Consider the following 17,818-nt stretch of genomic DNA (forward strand, 5'->3'; position numbering starts at 1 on the left):
GGACATAGGGCTCGAACTCACGAACTCAGAGAACATGACCTGAGCCCAAGTCAGATGCTCCACCAGCCAAGCTACCCAGGTGCACCCCCCCCCCCAGTAATTCTCAAACCCAAAGCCAGTCTCTAGTTGAAATTCACCCATGATCTGTCAAACTGAGTTGCTTCCCAATAAACTTGTCATTAAATGTAATTAATATGTGATACGAACTGTGAAGCCAAAAAGAATTTCATCAATGACATGAGCAACTTCTTGGCCAAATTGGATCATGGTTTTCCCATAGGGCACAAGTAGAGTTTTTCCTCCATGTTTTCTGCCGGTTACAATGTAAAGGATACAGAGTTGACACATTTTTGTCAAAATTTTGGCAACATTTTAAATTAAACTACATTGTTAATTTTATCCATTACTTTCTGAAGTCTAGACTAGAGGTTGGGAGAGTTTTCCCCGAAGGGTCAAATGGGAAATATTTTAGGCTTTGCCAGACACATGTAGTGTCTGTCACATATTTTTTCTTTTGTTTTGTTTTTTTTTTTACCACCCTTTCAAAACATGAAAGCTGTTCTTAGCTCCAGCAAAGGCCAGATTCAACCTTCCAGCTCTGAACTGTAGCATGTTCAGATTTGCACAATATAAATGTTTCTCTGATGGCTGATTTCAAGCGGCCAATGTGGGGTGCCTGAACCAACATGGAGTGTCAGAATGAGGCTTGGGAACCCTCTTTCCAGCATATGGATCCAATAAATGGAAGTAACCCAAGGCACGTAGGTCACGGTAGGGCAATTGAGAAGTAACGTGTTTTGAGACCTTGTTATCAAGAGTACTGATTTCACTGTAAACTTCTATAATTTAATTTTTGACAGTGTCTGTTTAACCGCGAGCCCACAGAATTCCTGAAAATTTAACATTTGATTCTCTTGCCCCAGCTCCGGCTCGCAGGGGTGTCACCTCCAAGTGGAGATGGGGTTGTGTAAGCTAGGCTTCTGGGTTGGTCCTGGATGTTCAGTTTCTTCCCCTGGGTTCCACTTAGGCGCCCCCCAAGGTGACCCCCGGCGAGTCAGTGCCCTGTATCATCCCCTCCCCCTGAGTCTGAGCCCGACCCATCATGTACTTCTGACCAGCAGAGTTTGCTGAGTGGGGTAGGCCCTCATTCCCTTGACTGTGTCCCTTCACATGTGAAGGATGATGGATGTCACACCCATCACGCCCACGATCCCATGATGTCTGGAGACACAGTCTCCTGCCGGCCTTGCAGGAGCCACAGCCATGTGAACAGCCCTTGGAGAAGGCACCGTGGCACGGGACGGTGGGCGGCGTCCAGGACCTGAGGGTGGCCTCCAGCCAATCGCCAGAAAGAAGCTGGGGCCTTCGGTCGTGTGTCCATGAGGACACGCGTGTGCCAGCAGCCTGAATGAGCCGGAAAGAGTGGAGCCTCCAGACGAGAGCAAAGCCCAGCCCCCACCTGGATTACGCGGGAGACCCTGAGCCGGTCGCTCTGCCCACCCCTGACTCCTGCCCTGGGGAACCTGAGGTAACCAACCTGTGCTTTGTCAGTTACTAAATGTGTGCTCGTTTGTTACACTGCATCAGAACGTGACTATGTCATCATTCGCTACATTTATGCACCTTTCTGTGTATGTGTGAAATGTTACATTTCCCCATTTTAAAAAGTTGGGGAGAAATGTAAACATTGCACAATGAAAACAGCAGGCAAGAACTGTACCCCGGTGTTGGCCCAGAATGCTCTCAGATGGTGTCACTGTGAGGAAACTCGAGGTGGGTTTCCGTTTGGGATGGGTTCACCCCCCGCCCCCCGCACCCCGCAATGACTCTGTCCTGAGTCCACGAGCTGTGCGGTGGGTGTGAGGTCGGGAGCTAGACTCCTGTGCCTCATTTTCTTTTTAAAAAACCGTTTAATGTTTTTATTTATTTTTGAGAGAGAGAGAGGCAGAATGTGAGCAGGGGAGGGGCAGAGAGAGAGAAAGAGACCCAGAATGTGAAGCAGGCTCCAGGCTCCAGGCTCCGAGCTGTCAGCACAGAGCCCAACACGGGGCTCGAACCCAGAAACTGCAAGATCATGACCTGAGCCAAAGTCGGACACTCAGCCGACTGAGCCACCCAGGCGCCCCTCCTGTGCCTCGTTTTCACCTCTGTGCCAGAGCTTCCTGCCTACCTGTGTGTCCCAACAGGCCTCCCTGTCCTCTCCTTTCAAGTGGAGGTGACCACAGTACCTGCCTCATGGCACAGCTGCACGGGACTCGGTGAGGCAGCCATTTTCAGTGGACCGTGTTAAGTGGCCATCATCCCCTGCTGCCCTCACCCGCTGCGGAGCCGTCAGGGGGCGGGGAGGGGGACCGACTCCAGCTGGGCACGGATGGGTCTACACCATGCATAGTGGGGGATTCGGGAACCCAAGTCAGTCACGGTCTGCCATCCCCCAAGCCTTCCGGGAGAGGTCAGGTGTCTGTTTGATAGGAGTTTCCCCAAAAGGGTTCTTAACCTTCTAAGCTACAGCCTCCAGAAGGGAAGGCCTTTTCCTCTCCAGACGCCACGGGGGAGCGTGAGCTGTGGCGGCCGTGGGGCTTGCCACAGGAGGAGCACAGATAGCACTGTCTGAGGTGGCTGGAACCATGGGGTCGAGCCACCCCGAAATTCCCCCTACATCCGGATCCTGGTCACGTGGACGGACACACTGGGCATCGTTCAGACCATTTTGAGTTGAGCTTTCTGGTAGTTGACGGCTGAGCTCGCATCCTGATTAGGTTGTCACGTAAAAGCTGTTGCATTGACGGCGGGGGGGGGGGGGTTGCGGACACGAGGGACAACGGACAGTGGATGCTGGGTTCTGTGTCTGCAGCTCCCCTGGAGTCGGGCAAGGTGGGCGGGGCCCGTTGGCTTCCATTTTGTCATAGCTAAATCCCCGCGAGGCGTTCTGCGTGCTGGCTGCCATCTGCCAGCACCTTGACCTTGGACTCCCAGCCTCCAGAACCGTGAGAAATCAGCGTCTGTTGTCTGTCAGTGGTCCGGGCTGTGGTGTGCTCGTTACGGCAGCTGAGCTGACGAACACACTCCCCACATCTGCCCGCACGCTCCCTGGCCTCTGAGGCCTCGTCGGGAGGCACTTTTGTGCTAAAGAGAAACCGCCCTCGGGCACGCTAGCATCGGCGGCCTGCGCGGGGTGGCGGCCCCACATGCTCAGAGCTGGCAAAGGCTTCTCGAATGCTGAGCGCCTGACTCTGGGATCCGCACGGGATGCTGCCGTCCTGCCCGCCCCTCGGCAGTTGTTAGAACGGAGGCGGGGATTCTGGGCTCTGACAACCCCGTTGCCCCTCACTCCGATGTGACCACAACTACCCGCTCATGCCCCCGTTCACGCTCACGGGCAAACGCACACAAGGAAGCATCGAGCCAGCGTGGGACCCGCACCGGCCACGGTTTCCGGGCCTGGGCCTCCCGGCTGTTGCTCCGCTTCCTGCTTTAATTCCGCTGGGCCTCGTCCCCGTCCTCCCACTTCTCCTGCGGTCAGAGGAGGCTGGTGCCCAGTCCCAGGCCGACACGCTTCCCCCAGCCACAGACGCCCGAAGGCCCGGCCACCTTGGCGCCTCTGCCGAGGAGCCCTCCCGCACCCCTGCCCCACGAGCCTGCAGCATGCCACCATCACCGCCCTCGTGCCTTTGCCCTTCTCTTGCCTGCAGGACCTCACAAAAGAGAGCAGGGTCTCTGGGCCCCAGCCCAGCCTGAGCGCTTCGTGAGGCCCAGGTCCCCCCTTTGCCTGCCCGGCTTGGGCCCCCCCCCCCAGAGGAGAAAGCTCCTACTAATCACCCCGCCCAGGACACAGGCAGATGAATCTTCCCAGACCGGCGTGGGGGCTCGAGGTTGGCCTGGCAGGGACAAAAGCGAGCAGGCCTGAGGACCGGACTCCCGGCCGACAGCCGTTCTCGGCTTTATCGGCCGCTTTTTCTGCCAAACAAAGGCCCTGCCCGCCCTGGGAGCCCACGCTGCTGCTCTATTGAAATCTCGAGGTGGTTCCCTATTAATCACTCCCTCTGGTGCCTCAGAGGACAAAAAGACTCAAACAAAACCTCTTTTCTAAGCAGGAAGAGCTTTCCAGAGGCCTGAGCAGAAAGATTCCCCAACTCCTCTCCAGTATGACACTAACAAGATGCTGGGGCCTCTGGGACTCACACAAACAAGACTAGCTGGGCCCGGCGGGGGGGGCGGGGGAGGGGTTGCGGATTTGGAATGTGACCAGTCCGTCTGTGTGCTCCATAGACAAGGCAGGGGTGGTGAGTAAGGAGTCTCGCCCGCATATGGCCCCCTCCTTGTTTTATTTACTTTTTTATTATTTAAAAAAATGTTTTAACATGTATTTATTTTTGAAAGACAGAGACAGACGACGAGTGGGGGAGAGGCAGAGAGAGAGAGGGAGACACAGAACCCAAAGCAGGCTCCAGGCTCTGAGCTGTCAGCACAGAGCCCGACGTGGGGCTCGAACTCATGAGCTGTGAGATCATGACCTGAGCCAAAGTTGGATGCTCAACCGACTGAGCCACCCAGGCACCCCTTCCTTGTTTATTTTAAAAAGCAAAAAAGACCCAATTAAATGATTTTTTTTGAAAGCGGACACATACGAAAAAGATGAGAAAGAGAAAAAAAATCCCATTTCACTCCAGCCTCTGACACAACCTTGACTCTTAACTCCTGTGTCTTTTTTTTTTTTCTGATGTTGCCACTCTGCATTAACCAATAACCAATCTTGCATTTAGGCATCGTTCTGTAAATGTGAGTTTGGCTTGTCTTTTTGAACAGAAACACCAAGCCATCATTCCCCAAGACAAGTCCTCATTTCCTGGGGACCAGGCCTGATATCTGCGGGCCTGCCTTTTGGACTGTCCTGTTGCAGAGAGAAACAGCCTCTTTGTCCCGATATTGTGGCCCCTATCAGGATGGGGAGCGGCCTCTATGCCTCTGAACGGAAGCACATTCTTTTCCATAAAGATTTAATTTTAAAAAAAAGGGAAAAAAAGCTGGCTCGAAGAACATTTGAGGGCCATCCGTTCCCATGAGGGCAGAAGTGTATCAAAACAATCACATCCTCTTAGCTTGGGAAGTCAGATGGATAAAGATGCAATTCATTGTAAAGGCTTCAACATGGGAGGTATACTTCAAAACACAAAATCTGGCATGTTTTGGATACAGCAGTAGTCCCGTGAATCTAAAACAGGTATGGCATGGGGCACCTGGGTGGCTCAGTCGGTTAAGCGTCTGACTTGGGCTCAGGTCATGATCTCACGGTTTGTGAGTTCGAGCCCTGCATCGGGCTCTGTGCTGACAGCTCGGAGCCTGCAGCCTGCTTCGGATTCTGTGTCTCCTCTCTCTCTCTGCCCCTCCCCTGCTTGCTTTCTCTCTCTCTCTCTCTCTCTCTCAAAAAATAAACATTAAAAAAAAATTTTTTTTAACAGGTATGGCGCAGACAACGGGAAGGATGGGGGACACATAGCATCATCACACTGGGAGATCAATATGCCGTCTCAACCCAAGAGGGCAGATGCTCTGCTTGCCGAAATAACAAACCTGAGAAACAGATGATGTGGCTTGATCTGTCACCAACCAGGCCTGCTCACTCCTTGAAGGTTAACAGAATAAAATGACTGGAAATTAGTCTGGCCTAACACACGCTGTCAAATAGCAGGGAAATCCTACGAGGACAGTGAAAAAAACATACTTCTGCAGCCTTGCCATTGTGAGTTTTTTGGTTTTTTTTTATTAAAAAATTGACACTCTTAATAGGAGAGATGATTAGGATAATGGTTCTTCAGTGCTTCCTAAGGATCCATCACACCAGTGAAGGGAGGAAATTTAAGGTACAGCTGGGTACCTTACTGTACCTATTAGCTCACTATTATTCCAGGAAGAGCTCAGGTGCTCGATGGCTTATCTTTTTTTTTTTTTTATTTAAAAAAAATTTTTTTTTTCAACGTTTATTTATTTTTGGGACAGAGAGAGACAGAGCATGAACGGGGGAGGGGCAGAGAGAGAGGGAGACACAGAATCGGAAACAGGCTCCAGGCTCCGAGCCATCAGCCCAGAGCCCGACGCGGGGCTCAAACTCACGGACCGCGAGATCGTGACCTGGCTGAAGTCGGGACGCTTAACCGACTGTGCCACCCAGGCGCCCCTTGATGGCTTATCTTTTTGAAAAATGTCACTAATAATCGGAAAGTTCTGTGTTTTGCTTTATGGTTTACAGCACACATCAACACACAGGGTTCCCCTGTCACACACACACACACACACACACACACACACACACATCAGAGACGTTCCTCCCACCCCGTCCTCGACACAGGCTTTCTTTCCCCCAAACTGAAGAAGAGATCAGAAGGAGGCTAAGCCTTTGCCTTAACTTCACAATCCAACAAGTGGGTACGTGAGTAATGCTGGCACTTAGCTCCTCAACTCCCCATTTCCTCCCCACCACCCACACCCCTGTGATAGTCATTCCAAAGCACAAAGTGATGGTGTTTTGCAGAGTGATTGATCAGTGTGTGTGCTAGGCAGTTATTTAAAATGATGTCGACTGAGGACTTTTAAGAATGGGGAAATACCATACAAAGTAACGTGACATGAGAAAGGTAAGATACGAGATAGAGTGTGAGCGTGTGTGTGAGTGCGTGTGTGTGTGTGTGTGTGTGTGTGTGTGTGTGTGTTCTCAGGGAAATGCCCCAAACTATCGAAAGTAGTCAGTGGTGAGATTAGGCACGCGACCAGTTTCTTTTTTATAAGTATTTCCTGATTTTCTACAATGAACTTATATTGCATTTCAAATCAGGGAGAGTGTCATTTTTAAAAATGAAATTCAGCAGAAACTGGATTGGCTCTCCGATGCGCTTTTTCTCGCGTATGCCACCTTTTTCTGCTGATTGATTTCTGTGGCCCTTTTAAGTCCCCCTTATTCCATTCTTGCTGTGCTAGATTGTTGCTTGGTAACCATCATTTTCACTGATTGCCTGTTTCTCACTGGTGCTCTCTAGTGATGCCACATTGCAGAGCGATCCCCTGTGAAGTGACTTCCGTCCAGGGCCACAAAACAAAACCATCTAACCTTAATCATCACACCTTCCACCTTACGAGACGTGAGTACCACTGCCGGCTCCCCAAAACGTTGGGTTTCATAAATGTCCCAGAAAGAATTAACGTGGTGAAGATCCGAGGGGCCTACTTTTTGCTTCCACACGCAGCTGTGAGAATCTCTCCTTTTACCTGTCCTTCCACGCTGCCGGTCCTCACCGTCGGCCCTGTGCCCTGTTGTGGCAGGTGCATTTTTGCTGCCTACCTAGAAGCCCCCGCCCACCCTTCTCCTCTTCCTGCAGAGAGATCCCAGATTTTGTCCAGATGCACACTTTGTATCTGCTGCAGGAGAAGTGGGGCCCAGCTCTTAAGAGAGGATCATGACTAAGCTAGGAAGGGTGTGGTGGTCCCACATCCCCCATGGCTTAGGCACAGGTGGGGAGTGTAATTTGGGCCGACAAGACACGAAGGGAAGTGGGCTGGAGTCTTTGTCCCTAAAGAGAGACGCATGAAGCAAAAATGGTCTCTGGATCCTGGTTTGGGAAGATGGGGCCCAGGGCCCCTTCAGGCACTCGAAAGTACAAGAATCAATACATCAAGGACACAGGTGCCACATGGTGGAGAGAAATGGGAGTCCTTGATGGCGCCACGGAGTCACTGAATCAACACATCCTAGGCCTGTCCTTTCTCCTAAGTTCTTACACGTGAGGTCATAAATCCCCTCTGTGTCAGAGCCACACTGGGTTGGCTTCTCTGTTATTTGCAGTTAAGACCTGCTAACTGAGCCAGTGCCAAAGTTAGACGTGTTTGCGTGATGTGAACCTCCCCCTCGTCTCCGTAGGGTGGCCCACGTGTTGTGGATTATCCAGAGAACTCACAGTTTACACTGAGCCTGGTACAGTTACTACTGCCCTATTTTACTCTCCAAAATGTCCCAGTTTCAGATGATCAATTATATGGTCATTGTTCTGGGTCAGCCTGTGTCCCTGCAGTAGTGACATGTTGAAACCCTGCCCTTAGTCCCTCCAAATGTGACCGTACTTGAAAATAGGGTCATTGCAGATGTCATTCATTAAAGTGAAACCATACTGGAGTAGGTGGCCACTAATCCAGAGTGACTGGGGTTCTCATAAAAAGGGGGATGGCCCTGCTGATACCTCGATCTCAGACTTCTGGCCTCCAGACTGAGAGACGATGCATTTCTGTGGATTAAGCCACTTGGTTTGTGGTACTTTGTTACAGCAACCCCAGCGTTCTCATGCAGTCATCCTACCCACTGGCTCTGTCTGAAGAGGAAGGAATCTCTCTGGCTGCCAGTGATCTGAGGTGTTGGCATTTGAGGGCAGCCTTGTAGGAAACGTGAGATGTCAACAGGCAGGGATGGTGTGTGGAGAGGGGGCATGAAATGTATGAGCCAGGGCAAAATTACAGACAACTCTTAAGGCATCCTGACCCTAAGGGAACAGTCTGACCCAAGGCACCTAAAGCTTCTCTGAGAGGAGGAATTCTGCTATAGGGCAGCAGGAGAGGAGGTAGGGCATCCTATACTGTGTGGTCTTGATCTAACTATACACAAATACATAGAGGAGACACCAGAATGCTCAGAAACAGATCTGTGTACATGTGAGCACTTAGTGTGTGACAGAGAGGCCCTGCAGAGCTGTTGGGGGAAAGACGTAGTTTTCAACAAATGATACCAAGAAAATTATGTACGTACACATCTGTGGAAGAAATGGAACCCCTACCTCACATCATATGCAAACAGTCAATTCCAGGTGGATCAAAGAATTAAAGGTGAAAGGCAGAGGTACAATCTTTTAGAATACAGTGTAGGAGAATACCTTCATGACTGAGGGATAGGGAATAACTTCTTGAACAAGTCATTGAAAGCACCAATCATAAATGAAAACAGGGACAAGCCAGAGTAAATTAAAATCAAGAAGCTGTTCTTCAAAGCGTAGCAACAGCTTTGCTCAGAGTGGAAGGAGATAACCTGCACAGGAATAACCAACCAAGACCCATTTTCCAAATATTTAAAGAGCTTCAAACCAATGAGGAAAAAACAAAACAAACAAACAAAACAAAACAAAACAAAAACAGATGACCCAAGAGAGAAATGGGTAAAAAACTGGAACAGGCACTGCATGGAAGGGCCTATCTGGATGGCCCGTAAAGGTTCAACTTCATCAGAAGTCACACAAAACTATTAAAACTGTGTCACACACCTATTAAAACTATGATGAGGTAGCTTCATACCTTCCAGGCTGATAATTTAAGAGTCTGACCGAGCCAAGTGATGGCAAAAATATGGAGCAAGGGGGGCTGAAATACACTGTAAGCGGAAGTGCAGATTGGGACAAAGGCTTTGGAAAATAGTTTGACATTATCTGGATTTGAAGTTTGCATATCCTGCGACTCCAAGTGTACTTCTAGATCTATAACCGAGAACAGAGGTTCTCATGTGTCCAAATCTCCTGGGGGGCTTCTAGGCCCCACTCCCAGAATTTGAGTCTGAAGGTCTGGGTGGACCCCCAGATCTGCATTCTAATAAATCCACAGGTAATGCTGACACTGCTGATCTAGGGAACCACACTTTGAGAAGCACCTGGAGAGATGTGTGCTCCTGTGCTCCGGGATATACACACAGGAAGTGTTCTTAGAGTAATTGCTGAAAATGTCCATCTACAGTTGAATGAACAAAGTATGGCATAGTCATACAGGGGAAATGCTAGAAAGCATTGGAAATGAATGGACCACTTGCAAACTATGGACACATGGTCCAAACAATTTGATTGTAAAATGCCAGACACAGAAGACCTTACACAGGGGGGGCCTGAGTGTCTCAGTGGGTTAAGCATCCGATCCGACTTGATCGTGACTCAGGTCGTGATCTCGCAGTTCGTGCTGACAGCACAGAGCCTGCTTGGCATTCGCTCCCTCTCTCTCTCTGCATCTTCTCCCCCAACTCAAAATAAACAAGAAGGCCTATGCAGTATCATTCCAATCATAAAAAGCGTAAAAAATAAATGCAACCCATTATTCAAGGTTGCACACGTAACGTGATAAAACTCTAAGGGTAAGCGAGTCTGTCCTCCTGAGCTCTGTGACCTCTGTTTGAGCACGTTAGCCACAGAACGTTGCGTGGCCACCCCTGGCCTCAAGGCAGGCTGAGACACGCTGTGTTTTAGCTGGGCTCCGTACCCTCCTGGGCAAAACCGGAGTTGTACTAACCAGAGGAAGTGCAGAATGGATACGGAGGAGGCTGCTAGGAGGCTCTGCCCTTTTAACTGCAGACGATAATCATTAACCACCCTGTGACACCGCCTGGGTCACACCCACCAGAAGCCAGGACTCCTGACGGCGGTCACCTGCAGGACAAGCGCCCCCGCCTTCCTCGCTGGAACACGGCTTCACCTCCGGCACCCTACAGAGGAGAATGATCTCCATCTTGTCACGTTTTGAATCTTCGATGGCTAATTACATTCTGTAGGGGAGGGACTGGGTGGTAAACCTGGCCTGCCCGTGGTGGGTAGCTGCTGGGTGACCGCCGTCACCAAAGGGAAACACGAGGTGTTACAGGAACTGCCATGGTCTTTCTGTGCTTAGGGTCAAGCATGACTGTTTCCAAGTCATGATTCCAAGGGAATCAGGGGTTTTTGGTTTCGAGAGAGGTTCAGGAATCTTGGGGGTCCTGTACTCTTTTTTTTTTAAACCTTATATTTATTTGATCCTTTTCTCAGACGTTACTTATTTTCTTATTCTAGGTTGGTTGTAAATCTCCTTCAGGGCCTATATTTGCTGCTGTTGGCAGGGTAAGAAAACGCTCGCCAGGGAGGATTTCAAACCTGGAAGCGAATGTGTCAGCTCGCTTCCAACTCAACAGCTGGTTGCTCATTCTCTATGGCAGTGATAGACGTAAAAGAGGGAGCAGCATTAGGTCTTACAGATTTCATCTTTTCAGTCACCGTAAACTTCGTCAGACTGTCTCAGCCAGCTTGTTTTTTTCCTTTGAAGCCTTAACAGGATAAACCGTAGAGGGGAAATCCGATCGGCAGGTATTGCACAGCCGAGGGACGCCGGGCCGTGCACTTTTCACACGCATCTCGTGGCCTCCCCACACCACGTCATCCGCAAGGTACACGCACAACAGAGGCTGCGTTTCAGCTGCTTCCAATTACCGGAGCACCAACTGTGTCCAGCACAGCCATGCTTTTTTGTAAACGGCTGGGAGTTAGGCCAGAAGTTAGACTTCTCGAATTCCATTTCCTTCTCTAAGATACAAACGTCTTCACAGATGTGGGAAGCTGCGTTTGTTTCTCCCTTTTCTCCCGCTTCACAACGGGGACGCGGTGCTGTGCGTGGGGGGAGGGTGAGACCAGCAGCCCCCGCCCCCGTGGCGTGGAATTGGTAAAGACCAGTTTCATTTAGTCTCACGGCCTTTGGTTCCGAGTCTTCCCGCGAGCAGACCTCTGGGGATCTCTGGTTGCGCTCCCACACTTGGGCCTGTGTTTTTCAACTTGAGTCCCGGTTATAATTTTAGGTTGAAACAGGAGAAATTAGTGACCGTTGAGCAGATTTGACGATTCTTGAGGGGCAGTAGGGCGAGTCAACCCAATGCTGAATAGCGTGACTGGGATGTTGCTTTCCTGCCGGGCGCTGCCCAGAGCCCTTTACACACATGACCCTCATTTAGTCTGGAGGTTTACAGGAAGTGGGGAAACTGAGGCATGGGGAGCCCCACGGTCACACAGGTAGTTAGTGCTGGAGCCACACTTGAAGCCTAAGGGGGTCTGGTTCCAATGCCTGTCCCCGCACCCACGGCGCCTGTGTGCCGTCGGCTCTGCTAACCTAGGGGCGGAAGCATATTGTCATCTGTGTGGGTGACAAAGCATTTTGTAGGAAGGACTAAGTGAGAGCTTTTGCTCATGTATTTTATTTTACTTGATTTTTTTTTTAAGTTTTTATTTTTATTTTTTTTTTTGAGGTGGGGGGAGGGGCAAAGACAGAGAGGGAGACACAGAATTCGAAGCAGGCTCCAGGCTCTGAGCTGTCAGCACAGAGCCCGACGCGGGGTGGAACTCACGGACCGCGAGATCATGACCTGAGCTGAAGTCGGACGCTTGGCCGACTGAGCCCCCCAGGCGCCCCCAGAGTATCACTGTTTCAAGACATAAAGGCATGATTCTTAAAGTGCACGTGGCAGGATGTTTCCCGATATCTAAATTTGTATCTTGTTCTCTCTGCGTTTATTTCTGGAAGTAGCCGGGCCTCGTGTGCCCCTGTTTTAGGGCAGCTGGGATTGCAGAACTGAAAGCACCAGTTTCCAGTGAGAGCCTCCGAGAAGGACAGACAGAGAAGAGTTTCCAGGAGGGGTGGCCCAGCCAGCCCCGATACGCCTTCTCCTCTAAAATTTCCTCTTTCTACCCCTTTCCTACGCCTGGAGTCACTCCTCGTGTGATCCACTGTCTGCTTCTCTCACTGAGCACAAGGTTTGGGGTTCATCTGTATTGTTGCACGTATCCGCTACCTGTCCCTGCTCGTGCGGAGCATACTTGATTGTACGAAAATACCGTTTTCTTTTCAGTGAGCCCACTAGATGATAGACATACGGATCGTTTCCAGCTTGGGTTTTATGAATAATTCTGCTCTAAACATTCACGGAGTAGTCCTTGACATGTGTTTTCACTTCTCTCGAGCAGATTCCTAGGGGTGGATGCGTTGCATTGCACACTGAGTGTATGTTTAACTTTTCGCTAGATTGTGAAAAGATTGTGAGGACTTGGCTGCAAGAGCGGTTAAGGGAGCACTTTTGGTGACGGAAACGTTCTAAGACATTTGAAAACCGGACAGGACTAAAAGTCATCAGACCATACACTAACTGTGTGAATTTAATATGGAAAACGTCAGGCCTCAATAAAGTTGTTAAAAAAAGGAGACGCTAGGGGTACGGCTCAGACAGTAAGTGTCTGACTTCGGCTTAGGTCATGATCTCGGGGTTCGTGGGTTCGAGCCCCACAATGGGCTCTGTGCTGACAGCTCAGAGCCTGGAGCCTGCTTCGGATTCTGCGCCTCCCTCTCTCTCTGCCCCTCCCCGACTCATGCTCTGTCTCTCTCTTTCTCAAAAATAAATAAACGTTAAAAAAAAAAAAAATCAGAATCTGAACACTGGCCAGAAATCTGATAATATTAAGACATTGTTGGGAGTCTTTTACCGGTGATAATATCACGGTTATGTTTTCTTTAAAACAAACTCTTGTCTTTTAGAGATACACACGGAGTTACAGGAAATGATATAATGCCTGAGATTTGCTTCGAAATAATACAGGAGGATCTGGGTGGGCTTATAGATGAAACAAGCCTGCCAATAAGTTGATCGTTGCGGAAGCCAGGGGATGGATGGATACACGGAGATTTATTTTATTATTCTGTCCTCTTTGGTACATGCTTCCATATTTTAAAGTTTGAAAAGATGAACTTAAGAGTCTCAAAAGAAGGAAAGAAAAAAAGCTGAATTGGCCACGTCCCGCAGTGGCCACTGACGACACCAGGCAGGAGTGAGGCAGGGAACGTCTATTGTCTCTGCCTGCTCGGCACACCCTCCCCCTTCTACTAACAGTGGCCAGACTTTGCTTTGAGTAAGGGCCAGCCTCTGCTTGCGTCTTCCGTGGTCTGCCCACCTTCGATCCAGGCCCCGGGCCCGGAGCCTCGGGGAGCCAGTCAGCCGCTGTCTCCTGGACATTCTCGCTCAGCTCATGTGGGAGGGTGTGAAAAGGGGAGAAGCCAGAGCTGATCTCCCCCCCCCACCCGAGAGAGCAGCCTTGGGGTGCTGCCGCTATTAATCCCCACAGCAGCTGACTCCCACCCTTTTTGGGAACCCGGATCTCAGCTTTCTTGGGTTCTGTGAACCGTCCAGCATCACGCCGACAAATTCCCTTCTTGTTTAAGTTGGCCAGTGTTGCTTTCCTTGGCCGAAAACCAAAACATCCCGGGGCAGACACAGCACAGCTTCCCGGACAGTCTGCACGTTCCTTCCGTCTCTGCACCTCCTTCGGGCAGATTCGGCTACAGGCGCAGACCCCCTCGGACGCTACGAGTTGCACAAGGCGACCTGGCAACTAAAACAGGAAGGAAAACACACCACACAGAGGCACCGAATTGATAGCTAGGAGCCCTCGCTCTGCTCTAACACAAATGGAAAGCATCATCATGAAGACAGAAACATTGACCGGACCAGAAAAGTTTCACTGGCCTCTAACGCACCGTGGGGTAGAAATATATGAACCACAGATGAGAGGCACAGATGTAAGTTCTAAATTTTCCAGGAGCTGCGTTAAAGTGGTAAAAAGAAATAGGCGAAATTAATTTCAGTAATACACTTTATTTAAGCCAATATATCCCAAATATTATCATTTCAAACTGTAACCCCTGTGGAAACTATTACTATATTAATAATATTGTTTAATGTTTATTTATTTTTGAGAGAAAGAGAGACGGGGCGCCTAGGTGGCGCAGTCGGTTAAGCGTCCGACTTCAGCCAGGTCACGATCTCGCGGTCCGTGAGTTCGAGCCCCGCGTCAGGCTCTGGGCTGATGGCTCAGAGCCTGGAGCCTGTTTCCGATTCTGTGTCTCCCTCTTCCTCTGCCCCTCCCCCATTCATGCTCTGTCTCTCTCTGTCCCAAAAATAAATAAATGTTGAAAAAAAAAATTTAAAAAAAAAAAAAAAAAAAAGAGAGAGACATCACCAGCAGGGGAGGGGCAGAGGAAGAGGGGCATTGAGCAGTTAGTGGTGGGAGAGGATGCACGGAGCTTCGCCAAGAAGCAGAAAGAGCTGCTGGGGGACGTACGATTACCTCCCGCGTCCAGTCCCTCGTGCCCGGAGCTTACACGTTGCCCCCCGATCCACGCCACACAATAGAAGCTGAATGAACACGCTGAAAATCAACAACTCCTAGATCGGCCAGAAAAGGGAGGCCACGGGGCAAACCTCGGTGCCCAAGTGGGGGAGACAGCTTTCCAGAACAGAAGTCCGAGAGCAGGAGGCGCCGGGAGACCCGGCGGGGGCCAGAGAAGCCCCCCCCCCCCCAGGGTGGACGCGGTGGATGCTGGCCTCGCGACGAGGACAAGCGTGAGAATGAAAACCTCTCAGCCCTAAGGGTCCGCCCCACATTTCCGTGCGCTTTGCCCCCAGAGGCTCCATCAGGTCTTAACAGAGGAGGGAAAAACATCCCCTGGGGTGTCCATCGGGGGAGGGGAAGCAGCCCGTCTTGCAACATGTCCAGGGGGCTCTGCTTTGCAAGGCCTGCCGGGCGGGGGGGGCGGGCTTTGGGCTAAGAGTCTTGCTTTCCTCATCTCCCAGCCTGTTCTTGCAAAGCGCTCTGCGTTTCCAGAAGCAACGTGGATGAGGTTCCGAGTGTCTTGCAGCCCCATTGACGTCATTTCTTTTCAGCCCTCCGACACCCTTCTAAGTCTGCGTCCCAGCCGAGGACCCTGAAGCCCGGAGAGGCCAAATAACTCGCCCAAGGTCACGTGACTGGGTAACAGAGGAGCGGGCTCCAGAGCCTGTGTCCCCTCCAGCACACCTTCCTGCCGCTTTGACTTCACTGTGGCAACTCAACGCAGTTCGCTCTGTCCTACGTCTCCAGCCGGCATATCATCACCAGCATATTGTCTGGCTGCTAAATGGGGGAGGGGCGGAGAGCGAGGGGGACAGAGGATCCGAAGCAGGTTCTGAGCCGTCAGCACGGAGCCCGATGCGGGGCTCAAACTCCCGAACCGTGAGATCATGACCTGAGCCGAAGTCAGACGCTCAACCGACCGAGCCACCCAGGCGCCACCCCCCCCCCCTCCTTCCAACTCCGCTGCTGGTGGCCACACTCCTGCGGAGGCCCCTCCCGTGCTGAACTGGGTGACCGCGTAACCACAGGGACACTGTAGAAACGGCAGGGTGGGGCTTCCTCGTGTGCTCTCGCCGGAGCTCGTCACCTGGGAGGTGGACCCTCCAGTCTCAGGTAAACTTCCAGGAGATGCAGCCCCGACCCACACATTGACACAACCTCCTGAGACACCCCTTGCAAGAACGACCCAGCTGAGTCGTTCCTTCCCCAATTCCAGGCCCACAGAAACTGAGGTGGTACGTGTTCTTGTGTTTTCAGCACGTTGGAGCCATTTACCGCCCAGCAACAGATGAGCAGCACAGCCTCTCTCTCTCTCTCTCTGGCTGTCTTTTGCAGCTGTACAAAAGTGCAGTCCTGCTCCACAGTGGTCAGAGTTCCCGTGGCTGCATGACAGGAAGCCCTCAGGACGCCGCGAACAGGCAGGAAGCAGTCCTGGGGCCACAGGAAGCATCCCAGAAGGACAGGGCAGCAGCAGGAAGTAACACTCAGCAGACAGGAAAGGGAAGACGATACAAACACAGAGGTCTGGGTTCTGCAGGCATTTGACAGATATTAAGTGAGTTCCAACCCTTTGAGGATGCAGGTATGGACCAGGAGCTTCCGAACTTTGAGGCTTCTCCTCCTCAGCCCCATCTACCTGCCTTCAGACTCAGCCAGCTCTAACGCTGAGGGTTCCAGAAGAAGCACCCTTTCTTGTTGCTGGGGCTCTGTTGTGCTTTGCACGTACCCACCCCGGCCCGAGGGTGAAAACCCCTCAGGGCCATCGGGGGCCCGAGGCATCGCTTCTTTGCAGGTCTGGTACAGCCACCGTGTGCCCGGCACGATTCCCGACTTTGGCAGGTAAAGACAGGAGAGAGCGGAGGCAGGAGCCCGGCCACACCCCACCCTCGGAGCGGCTGGGCCGGGAGAACTTTCCGCAATGATGGGCATGTTCTTTATCTGCAGTGATCAGGACCGTAGCCACAGGATAAGGACCTCCACATCCGGCACTTGAAACGTGGCTCATGCCACTGAGGAATGGAATGCTTAATGTTGCTTCATTTTAATTAGAACATACATGCAAATAGCCAGCTGTGGCTAGTGGCTTCTGAATTGGCGGCATGGCTCTTATCCACGTTCGGGGTCTATAACGCAGGCTCTGTAGAGTTGTATTTTTATTTTTTAATTTGTAAATTAAAGTACTATTTACATAGAGGAAATTTTGCTTTAAACCTTTTTTTTTTAAGTGTTTATTCACTTTTGAGAGAGAAGAAAGAGCCTGAGTGGGGGAGGGACAGCAAGCGAGGGAGACAGAATGCGAAGCGGGCTCCAGGCTCCGAGCTGTCAGCACAGAGCCCGACGCGGGGCTCGAACCCACGAACCGTGAGATCAGGACCTGAGCCGAAGTCAGACGCTCTACCAACTGAGCCACCCAGACGCCCCGAAAATTGGCTTTTTTTAGTGCACAGTTTTGCTCCTTTTGACAGATACACAGAGTCACGCAATCGCCACCACAGTCATCCCCTCCCCCGCCCCCCAAATTCCCACGTGCCATTTTGCGGTCAGCCTCTCCCCAGACCTCCAGCCCCTGGCAACCGCTCACCTGTTTCTGTCTCTATAGTTTTGCGTTTCCCGGAACGTCCTGCAGATGAAAGCCTACCCGGTGCATTTTGGGGTTCACCCGTCTTCTGCAGATTCGCACTTGGCTCTTTTTCATTGCCACGTTGTATTCCACCGCGTGGCTGTACGGCAATTTGTTAATCGGTCCCCAGTTGGGGTGCATTGGGATCGTTGGGGCGTTTCCACTTTTTGGTGGTTATTTGCGTACAGGTTTTTTGTACCAACGCAAGTTTTCGTTACACTTGGGTTAAAGCCAC

General features: G+C 51.2%; 1 long non-coding RNA gene and 1 other non-coding gene across 5 annotated transcripts; one reads left to right on the forward strand and one right to left on the reverse strand.

The window, feature by feature from the left end:
* LOC121017522 (uncharacterized) lies at positions 1–12,726 on the forward strand. 4 transcript variants are annotated; one of them, XR_005784798.1, is made up of 5 exons: positions 1–1,528; positions 5,460–5,740; positions 7,032–7,133; positions 10,833–11,203; positions 12,331–12,726. It is a non-coding gene; the product is annotated as an uncharacterized LOC121017522 (long non-coding RNA). The 4 variants fall into 4 exon arrangements; XR_005784797.1 differs by lacking the exon at positions 12,331–12,726 and having other exon boundaries at positions 10,833–10,880; positions 11,083–11,371; XR_005784796.1 differs by lacking the exon at positions 12,331–12,726 and having other exon boundaries at positions 10,833–11,371.
* Positions 12,727–17,294: 4,568 nt separating this feature from the next.
* Positions 17,295–17,379, reverse strand: TRNAR-UCG (transfer RNA arginine (anticodon UCG)). Its single transcript has one exon. It is a non-coding gene; the product is annotated as a tRNA-Arg (tRNA).
* Positions 17,380–17,818: the final 439 nt, after the last annotated feature.

The sequence above is a fragment of the Herpailurus yagouaroundi genome, unplaced genomic scaffold, assembly GCF_014898765.1.
Source record: "Herpailurus yagouaroundi ecotype Mexico unplaced genomic scaffold, PumYag 216, whole genome shotgun sequence".
Taxonomy (NCBI): domain Eukaryota; kingdom Metazoa; phylum Chordata; class Mammalia; order Carnivora; family Felidae; genus Herpailurus; species Herpailurus yagouaroundi.